We start from the raw sequence: 10,263 nt of genomic DNA, 5'->3' as shown, positions 1-10,263 counted from the left end.
TACTTATGTGTGTATATATGTATTGTGCATGTGTATATGTACGTGTGTATATGTGTGTGTGTGTGTGTGTGTGTGTACATGTGTGTGTATATATGTATACACACTGCTATACAGGAATAGACTCAACTACTGTAACCTTCTCTTCAATTCCTCCCTGAAATGCAGACATCAGCTGCCTCGCAACTCTGAGTAGAACACCAGGAATTCTAGAAATAACTGACATCATCCAACTGTTAAACCAGTCCCAGAACCTGTTACCATAGTCTGAAGTCTTCCTAATAACAGGTATGCCTCATGTGTTCAGAGCACGGTGGCTGACCAGCCAAATGCCTTCCAACCTACACATTTCCCAAGGAGTCCCACAACTCCACAAACCTAGAGCCTTCATTGTCCTCCTTTGTTGTCTCCTGACATGTGGACTCTCTTGCATTGGTTAGCATCCTTGTTCCTTTAACAGTCACCCCTGTTCCTGGCAACACGACACTCTCCCCTCTGTGGGCTCTTTTTCTTGGTTCTCTTGGCACTGGCAAGAATTTGGGGGTTGCACAAGGATGAACGTCCCTGTTTGCACTGTTCTCCCCATTTCTGGGAGCTTTCTGGAGGCCCTGGGGGAGCAGATGCTTACTCCTCAGTCTCTCCATGGGAACCAGCCTGCTGCAGGACAATCCATGCAAGAGAGAACCTCAGAGCGTGGGGCTGGAATGCCTGTCCCAGAGCCACTCCAGCCCTGCCATTTGATTGGACAATGGAGCTGGACAAAGGACGCAGTTGGGTCACATGATATATTATAAGAGCCAGAGCTGGGCAACGGGCTGTTGGCTCCTCAATGAGCAGATTTTCAGCTCTACCTCATTGTCTAAAAGAAAGTGCCAATTACAGGCACAAAAGTCACCAAGCTGGTGATGACAGTAATGGATGATTGCGTCTTTTCAAAGAGTGAAAAAGAGAGCCAAGGAGAGGCTCGTGTGAAGGAACGTCTTCAGTATGTAATTAACTGCTGGCTTCTTTGGGCCACTCCAGTAATGAACTTGGCAGAGAGCTGCAGAGCAAGCTAGCCAGCAACAGGGGCAAGCAAAGCGGCATAGGTCATCCAGAAGGTTGCTGGGGTTGGGGTCCTGGGCGGGTTCTGTGTCCCTGTCACCAGGAAGAGTACCCACGTTGTCACATTCTGATGAGACAGTGGTGGTGGCAGTACGGGGTTTACTTACTACAAACACTAATCAAGCAGAGATCATCTCTAGCCACTCTTGGGATCCCCACGTCCCTGCCCTTGAGAGCCCAGAAAGGATACCCAGGGCCTTGCTGAGACTATATGCCTCCTCTCTCTGAGGACCTGAGGAATGTCTAAACTCCTCTGAGTAATAAACTTTGGGGGCTTGAGTAAGACTACCTCCAGAACCGGATGCCACCAGAGAAAAAAAAAGAGTGTTGGGGGGCAGGGAGGGGAGATTGTAGACTTCGTCACAAATCATACACTTTTCAACTTAAAAGGATACCCAGAGATGAATCATCCACTCTATTTTTAAAATGGGAAATGGGAGCCCAGAGAGGGGAAGTGACAAGCCTGAGATCACACATAGAGCAGAAGATCAAGCTGTCAGGTGTTCTCCCCCAGGATCCTCTGGGAAACACTTGGCTGGTCACACGACCTGGGTCTCGGATCTCCATAACAGAAGAGATCTCTCAGAGCCCTGTGAAGGCTCAAGGCTGCTTACTGGACAAGTACGTGACTCTGTAACAAGGGTGAGACAAAGCTGCCTCTTCATCTTGCATCCCTGCCGGACCACCCTCCTCTCCTGACTCTATCATCCATGCCACCCTCCCTCAGCAGTAATGGGGTTACTTAGGCTAGTTGGAGACAGGGTGGAGTGAAGAGGAGTCAGTACCTACACAAAAAAACAGTAAAAGATTAGCAGCAAGACATGATGGAGCCCGCTCCACCCTGGGCTAACAGCACCAGAACTGTTGGATAGCCTTCTCAGCACCTACACTGTTCCAGGCCCCAAACAACAGCATGGAGGTTGCAATTCATTTGGAGTGACTATCCTCTACGAGCCACGGTTGTCTACCATGATTGTTATGGTTTGGATATGGTTTTCCCCCAAGGACTCATTTGCTGGAGATTTGGTCTGAAGTGTGGTGTTGAAGATCCTGAATCTTTATAGGTATGTCCAATCCAGGGACCCTGGGTCACACTCACTGCAGGAAAGCTGTAAACAGAGCTAAACACAAAGTCACAAACTTACTTAGAACTTGAGGGGCTTTGGGGTGATTTTGTTCTTAAACTCAATTGCATGTTTCTTGAGCATAATTTTTTCAGACAATGTCATGTGACGATGTCTAAAGGTTGGGCCCACCTGTGTGACTTTAAGAGATGTTGCCTTTCCTGTGGTAATGAGGTCACCGCAGGCACCATGCTCAGAAGCCAAAAATGCTGGTTCTGAAAGTGAGTCAGTTCTCACTTCTCTGGCTTCCTAGCTCAGGGTGTGATTTCTCTCACTCACACACTTCTGTTGTGTTGTCATCTACCAGGTTGTGACACAGTCTAGGGTGATCTCAGCAGAGCTGAGGGGAGAGAAGGCCCATCTTAGACTCTCGGTATCCAAAATTGTAATCTGTATGTCTTAGTTAGAGTTTTACTGCTGTGAACAGACACCATGGCCAAAGGCAAGTCTTTTTTAATGACAACATCTCATTGGGGCTGGCTTACAGGTTCAGAGGTTCAGTTCGTTATCATCAAGGCAGGAAGCACGGCAACATTCAGGAAGGCATGGTGCAGGAGGAGCTGAGAGTTCTACATCTTCATCTGAACACTGCTAGCAGAATACTGACTTCCAGGTAGCTAGGACTAGGGTATTAAAGCCCACTCCCACAGTGACACACCAACAAGGTCATACCTCCAAATAGTGCCATTCCCTGGGCCAAGCATATATAAACCATCACACTATACAAACATCTTCTCTCTATCAAGTGCCCAGACTCAGGTATCTTGTTAGAGAAGCAGCAGAAAACAGACTGGTACGACAAGCTTGGCCAGGCTCATTGGTCTGGTGGCTGATGGGAAACATCCTAGAAGCTGACTGGCCAATAATCACCCACCAAACAACAACTGGGGCCTCAAGCTGGTCCTTATGAGCATCTCATGCCTGAGAGGGCATAGCATTAAATAGCAGAGTAAAGGTCTTCATTATAGGTAGAGAAAAGAGGCCAGGGAAAAGATGTTGTTTTACATTACAGAATCTTCTCGTTCTTAAATAAGTTTACAGTCTCCTTTCCTACTGCAGCCTGTGGAATTCACATGGGGACCTGCCTCAGTTGTACAGGAGGCTATGGAGCCTGTTGTATCCATAAAGAAGTTCAAAGACCTCTCTTAGCTTTCTAAGGCTGTACCAAAATGCCTAGGATAATCCACTTTAAAAGGGAAGTGGTTTACTTTACATGACAGATGAGGCAATGCATTGTAGTTTGTGTGTACGTGCGTGTGTGTGTGCGTGTGTGTGTGTGTGTGCGTGTGTGTGTGTGTGTGTGTGTGTGTGTGTGTGTGTGTAGGGGATGATAGAGCAAAACCACTTACCTCATAGTCAGGGCATAAAACAGTGGGAGCAAGAGAGGCAAGGGTTCATTATCTACTTCAAGAGCATGTCCCTGGCGACCCTAAGACCTCCCCTTAAACTCCATATCTTAAAGGACACCAGGCTTCGCATGAGCACTTTGTAAACCAAGCATCCAGTGCAGGCACTGGGATGACATTTAAGATCCAGACAACAGTAGGACCACAGGTTACATAATGATAAAAGTCTTTGACTGAGCTTATAATCTGGCTCTTTGTTCTGATGACCCTGTCCTTAGGGCTGTGGGTCCTGTATTGATTTCTTTGCCTGACTCTTCATGTATAATCTCACCCCAGAATCCTGGAACCCCAGTCCCAAAGATCTGCTACCAGATCTTCCTAAAGCCACCTACCCACTTGTCATGGCTTCTCTACTTTCCTCCTTTATGAAACTGCAATGCTCCTGTCACCTCCTGTGAGCTTGGGGGGCTAGATGAGTGGGGGCTAGGGGGGTGAGAGAGCCAACATCTGCACCATAGATCTGCCTCGATTCCTCAATTTTGCCCACATGAAGCAATTCCAGCCCTAGCTTTTTTTGACAGCAAAAGATGGGGAAGGGGCAGGGAGGTCAAGACATACAAATAAAAATAAATCTCTAAAGAAAAAAAAAAGATAGCATGGTCAATTTTATACAGTAGTTGCCTTGGTCTGGATTCTATTGATTTTTTTGTGGTCAGGGAAAAAAAAAATGAAGTAGCCAATCATGGCAGAGGAGGTAGGAGGAACCCAGCTTCAAGGCCAAACCAGGACTACATCTTGAGCCTTTGTACTAAGGTTTGTATTAAATCTTTGCAAGGCTGAAAGCTAATTTTGCTTTCTTTTGCTTGTCTTTTGTGATGGGCAGATGAGAAGTTGACAGCATCCTTAGAGAGTCGATGTCAGCTCCTGGACTCATCCTTCAGTGGCTAAAACGCCACCAGACTGATGTGCATTCTGCTTTGTGCACATGGTATTACTTGCATTGTCTTTGCTATTAATAATTTTTTCTGGTGCTACAGGTTGAACCCAGAGCCTCAGGCAAATCAGATGCTAGGCTACTTTGCTACAGCCTAGACCTACTTTTCCTTGTCGTCTTGAGGCAGGATCCCCCTAGTTGCCCTGGCTGGTAGTTATCTGATGAAAGGCTCTCCCTAGTTACTCTGGATGAAAGAGACTGGCTTATGGCTATGGTCCTAAGCCAAGTATAACCGCATATGTTTGTACTCTAGTTTCTCAGGAGGCTGAGGCAGGCAGGTCATTTGGGCTGAGGAGTTTGAAGCCAGCCTTAAAACACACACACACACACACACACACACACACACACAGCCTCAAAAATAGATAAATAAATGGACTCCTAGAACCAGCTCGGGGCTTGGGGATTGAAGTCTTTCACTATCTGGGACACAACTGCTGTGGGCTTTGCCTTCACACACACTTGTAAAATGAAGAGGACAACAGACACCTCATTCTTTTGTTGTGAGGAAGCCGCTAGAACTCAGTGGTCAGTAGTTTTGTTTTGCTGTTTAATTGGAAGCACCAAGAAGAGGAGTTTGAAATCTAGCAATTTGAAGTCCAAACTCCTCACGTGACACTTCAAAAGCCAATCTCAGTGATAAATTACAGAGCTCGTTTACCCTAAGGTAAAGCTATCTGTGAGAGAATTAATGGAGGCAGTGTGTGGAATGTAGCTGATACACACAGAACACATTCCTAAATACCACACACATGCATACATACATACATACATACACTGATATGCACACATACCCCATATACATATACACATAACACACTGCACACACTCACACAGATACATACCTCACTAATATGCACACACACTCACATCTACACACACATGCACGCACGCAGGAACACTGGCTTTCAAGCAACAGAAAGTGAAATTTTGATAGATCCTGACATTTTAAACTGTGCGAAAGCCAAAGTACTTGTAGAAAGAGTAATCTGTAGACTCTTTTTAATTTACTCACAGACTGCTGATGTATGGAAAACAGTCTCCACTTGACAATAACAGTCATAACAGTATTAGACTTTGTGGTGCCCTTGCCTGTGGCTGCACCATTCCCACCAGACCTTGCTGCCCTCGCAGGTAGCAAGCACCAGCAGGCAAGCCCAAATCCCAAACCCCAGCACTGGTATCTCTCCTATCACATATCTGACTCTCTTTTCCTCTGGAGATGAAACGTTGGCTTGTTATATATATATTTAATTTAAAGAAAGCTAATTTAAGCTTTCCTCTGTATTTTCAAATAAATTCTTCTAGAACACAGACTCACCGGGAAACTAGTTACAAATGACTTTTAATAGCACATGCTTAATGAATTTAACCAAAGATAGAAAATTGCCGCTATGTCTGATTTCCTTTTTCTCTCTCTTATTTTTTTTTCTTTTACTCCAGAGCACTGTAAATCCAACGTGTCATTTCTTTTTAACTACATTTGCCATAAAACCACTTATTTTACGCGGCTGTGACACTTGCGCTGCCGGTTCACCTTCTGATTAATAAAGCCATTAGCACCAGCGGGCCTGACGTTCTCCGCACAAAGGCTGGGCTTCGGATGTCTCCGTAGGACTAATGGCTTCTCAAAGGTGATGTGGCACACCGAAGGCTGCCTGCTGGGGCCCTCGGAATGCATTTCCTAATGTGCATCGTCGAGATGAATTGATAAATTACGTCAGTCTGGGTTAGTCATCATACAGAAAAATATCGTTAGAGACGAGGGGGGAATGAAAGGCTGGGGGCGGGAGTAATTTGTTTTTCATCGTTGATTTATGTTATAGAACTATTCTTGTAGTCAATTACCAAAGCAGAAAATGTCAGGGGGAAAAAAATACAAAACTCCTAGAAAAGAAGATCCTTTTACAAAGAGTGATGTGGTAAACAGGCAAGATTGACAGCCCCTTTGAAACCGGCACCCCATGTAGCCAACTGGAACTCAAATTTCTATCTCTATGCCCAGTGTCCTTGGGACTGTGCCAAGTGCAGAATTGGACCCATGGCCCTGTCACCTCCTTCCTCCTAAAATGTATTTCCTTACCATGTCTTTGAGGAAAACTCAGAGATGCCATTCACAATGAGTGTGGGCTAGGAAGGAAGCTACCTGGAGCCATGGGGTATTGGGTGATATCTCCTTTTGGGAATATCAGAAAGCGCATTCACAAAGGTGAACCCAGGGCCCTCTGTGGTTGTAAAACTAAAAATAAAACTTATCTATGCACAGAAATTGAAACACACAAACACACACACACACACACAGAGCGAGAGCGAGAGCGAGAGCGAGAGAGAGAGAGAGAGAGAGAGAGAGAGAGAGAGAGAGAGCACAGACTGTTTGGATTTTAATGCTAGCTTTGGAAATCTGCTAAAGGAATTTGATTCTCAGGACAGGGTACAGGTTTCCTGACAATTCTTACAATACCTGACCTCATTGCCCTTCCACAATTCATCCATTTATCCAGTGAGCATCCTTGCTACACCAGGCTTGGGCAAGGGAGACAAAGATTCCTGTTTGGGGAGGCTGAAGTATAGTAGAGTCTGGGCTCCAGAGTTAGGCAAGCATGCCCATATCAGCTAAGTGATTTCCCTTAAATTACTTGTGAAGCTAGGTTTGAAGTGAGAATGGCCGTACCTACCTCATGGAACTGCCGTTGGGGCAACATGAAGTAATGGCCACCAAGGAGCTAACGATGGTGTCTTCCACGTGATCGCCAGCTACTGGAAGCTGTGGAGACTGTCCCTCCACAGTAATAAACTTTGATCTTCTTCTCTGTTGCTGAGAAAGAGAACATCCTCTCCCTCCCTCCCACCCACTCCCTTCCCCTGTCTCCCTGAGATTCATGGTACTTATCTACAAATCATTTTCTTTTGGATTAAAAAAGAATAAACAATTCATAGAGATTGATAACACAGCAATATCAATCAATCAAACAATCTGCCACCCAACCCAGACAAATCCCATTTGGAACCCTGGATGCTTTTTCTTCCTCACCCTCCTCTCAGCCCCTCCTTCCCTCACCCCTCTTCTCTTCTCTTCCTTTCATCCCCTCTTGCGACCTTCCTTCTCGCCTGCCTCTCCCACTTGCCAAATCCTTGAACTCTTGCATGACCTGAATATTTGTCTCTCTTCAAAACTCCTATATTGAGATTCCCACTTTCTTTTTTTTTTCCTTTTCCATTTTTTATTAGGTATTTAGCTCATTTACATTTCCAATGCTATACCAAAAGTCCCCCAAACCCACCCACGAGATTCCCACTTTCAAGGATATTAGGAAGTACCTTTAGGCACTGATTGGCTCATAAGGGCAGAACCCCTACGAAGGGGATTGGGGCCCTTATAAAAAGGGCCCAAGAGTGACCTCATGGTGGTTTGAATAAGAATGGCCCCATAAGCTCATAGATTTGAATGCTTAGTCATCAGGAAGTAACACTACTTGAGAGGGATTAGGAGGTGTGACCTTGTTGAAGAAAGTGTACCACTGTGGGTCGGCTTTGAAGTTTCAAAAACCCAAGCCAGTCACAGTATCTCTTTCTTCTTGCTGCCTGTGGATCCTGATATAGAACTTCTCCAGCAACATGTCTGCCTGTGTGGTGTATGTTCCCTGCCAAAATGATAATAGATTGAACTTCTGAAACTGTACGCATGTCCCAATAAGTGCTTTCTTTTAGAAGAGCTGCTGCTGTTATAGTGTTTCTTCACAGAAAAAAAAACAAAACAAAACCACCAACAAAAACAAACAAACAAACAAACAAAAGCACTAAGACCTCTTTCTTACATATGAAGATGCAGAGAAAGGCACCTATACACCAGAAACCAAGCCCTTTGTCTTGGTTCCCTGTGTCCAATGGTGAGAAACGACTTTCTATAGTTTATGATCCACTTAGTTGATAGTATTTTGTTCTAGCAGCCTGGGGTGCAGTCTTGTGGGTCCTGAAACAAGTGTCCATTTTCCAAAGAGAGAGGGCAGCCAATCACACAGTTATAAACAATCCCTGCTATCCCTCAGGAGCCAACCAAAATGAAACAGGAGTCAAAAGAAAAGTGAGTGTAATCTGTGAACGCTGATTTCTCAGAGCTTGAAGGATTCAAGATACTGCTTAGCTCTTTGTCTTTAGAAGGAGGAGGTCTGTATCCTTAGCCAGGTGAGCCCAAGCAGGGTAGGGTAGTCCACCCCACGTGGCAGGCAGTAAAGAGGCTGGAATAGAGATTGGATGAGAGTCAGCCTTTCCTCCGTGGCTCTGGCTTCATCTGCATCCTACATCTCATAGTGACCAAGATGAGAACTCACCCCTTAGTCACCGCTCCAGCAGATGCTCCTGCACCTTATCCTAAGGATGAAGATACTCTGGGAGGATGCTCCAAAATAAGTTGCTCAGCCTCAGGACCAGCTTCACTGTGCACACTTGGCTTTGCTTTCTTTTCTTCCAAGAGTCAACCAACCCCTAACACAACCACGTCTCCATCTATCGCCCATTCACCAGGCTATGAAATTATACTTGTTGTTTATGTTGACTTGATCATTATATACACACATGAAGTCATTACCTCGTGCCCTGTAAATATGCATAGTTATTAGATGCCAATTCAAAATTCTTTTTTAAAAAAATAGAATGGCAGGCAGAGGTCCTCAGATATAAAAGCTTGACTTCACACTGACATTGGCTGCTCTTAAGATACATGCATGCACACACATGCACACACACACACACACACATTTATGCACACAAGCACACATATTCACATACTCCTTTCCCAGTCCACCAGAGTGGAGTCACAATGTATTAATGCCCAGAGTCAGAAACAGCAGCTATTTCTACTAACATCAGTAACTAAGCAAATGGCCTCCTTTCACCTGAAGGAAGCTAAATCTTTCCTATCCTCATCTTCCTTTAAAGGGCAAAAGCAGCCCCTTCTGGAATATTCTCTCTCTGTGCCTCACTGAATTCTGGCATACCCTAGAGGGCAAGAATTCATGCATTCCTGCTGGGTATACAGCTGCTGTGGTCATTAATCATTCTGCTGTCTGCCTCTCCTACACAGGCTACCCTGTGGTGCGTGCTGCATGCTGGAAGATCCGACAAGACAGAGACTGCCCCATACTCTCCACCCCACAGCCTCATCAGGGCCCTGAAAAGTCAGCAAGGCTCCGTCAACAGGAATAGCCTAATCAGCATCTTCTCACTCTGGCCCCAGCTGTGGGGGGCAGCTCTCTAAGGAGCCCATTTCCAAGCCCTTGCATGACTCTCTCCTCACACACTCTTCCTGAACCTCTGTTCTTCCCTCTCTCTAGTTGCCTGTGTTAACTGTGCAAAGGTTGAGGGGAAATTCGCTGGAAATTCCAGATCTGAACATTCTTGTCAGACAGAAGTATATAGTTTTCTATATACATTTAAATAGATGTGTGGAAGCTCTCTGCCCATCTCTCCTGGGGTCCACCCCACTTCTACCTTTGCAGGTCTTATCATCTTAGCCTGACCTCATTCTCTCTGGGAAACCAAACCATTGATTCCTAAGGGAATCAAAGCTCTCAGAATCCCTCCGTGTCACCCATATCTACACATACTCCCCCCCCACACGCACATCTATGTATACAAACACAAGCACATCAGACATGGACCACACACCACACCCACTCATGCCACCCAAAACACATATACCACA

At 45.4% G+C, this 10,263-nt stretch overlaps 1 long non-coding RNA gene across 4 annotated transcripts; it reads left to right on the top strand.

Moving 5' to 3' along the window:
* The first annotated feature begins 232 nt into the window (after window positions 1-232).
* Window positions 233-9,913, top strand: Gm33831. 4 transcript variants are annotated; one of them, XR_870318.2, is made up of 5 exons: window positions 233-285; window positions 2,107-2,165; window positions 4,455-4,559; window positions 6,006-6,291; window positions 9,643-9,913. It is a non-coding gene; the product is annotated as a predicted gene, 33831 (long non-coding RNA). The 4 variants fall into 4 exon arrangements; XR_378869.3 differs by lacking the exon at window positions 9,643-9,913 and having other exon boundaries at window positions 6,006-6,329; XR_870320.1 differs by lacking the exons at window positions 6,006-6,291; window positions 9,643-9,913 and adding an exon at window positions 5,580-5,749.
* Window positions 9,914-10,263: the final 350 nt, after the last annotated feature.

The sequence above is a fragment of the Mus musculus genome, chromosome 8 (assembly GCF_000001635.26).
Source record: "Mus musculus strain C57BL/6J chromosome 8, GRCm38.p6 C57BL/6J".
Taxonomy (NCBI): domain Eukaryota; kingdom Metazoa; phylum Chordata; class Mammalia; order Rodentia; family Muridae; genus Mus; species Mus musculus.
Note: the sequence above shows the minus strand (reverse complement) of the source record. Positions and strands in the feature narration are given on the sequence as shown.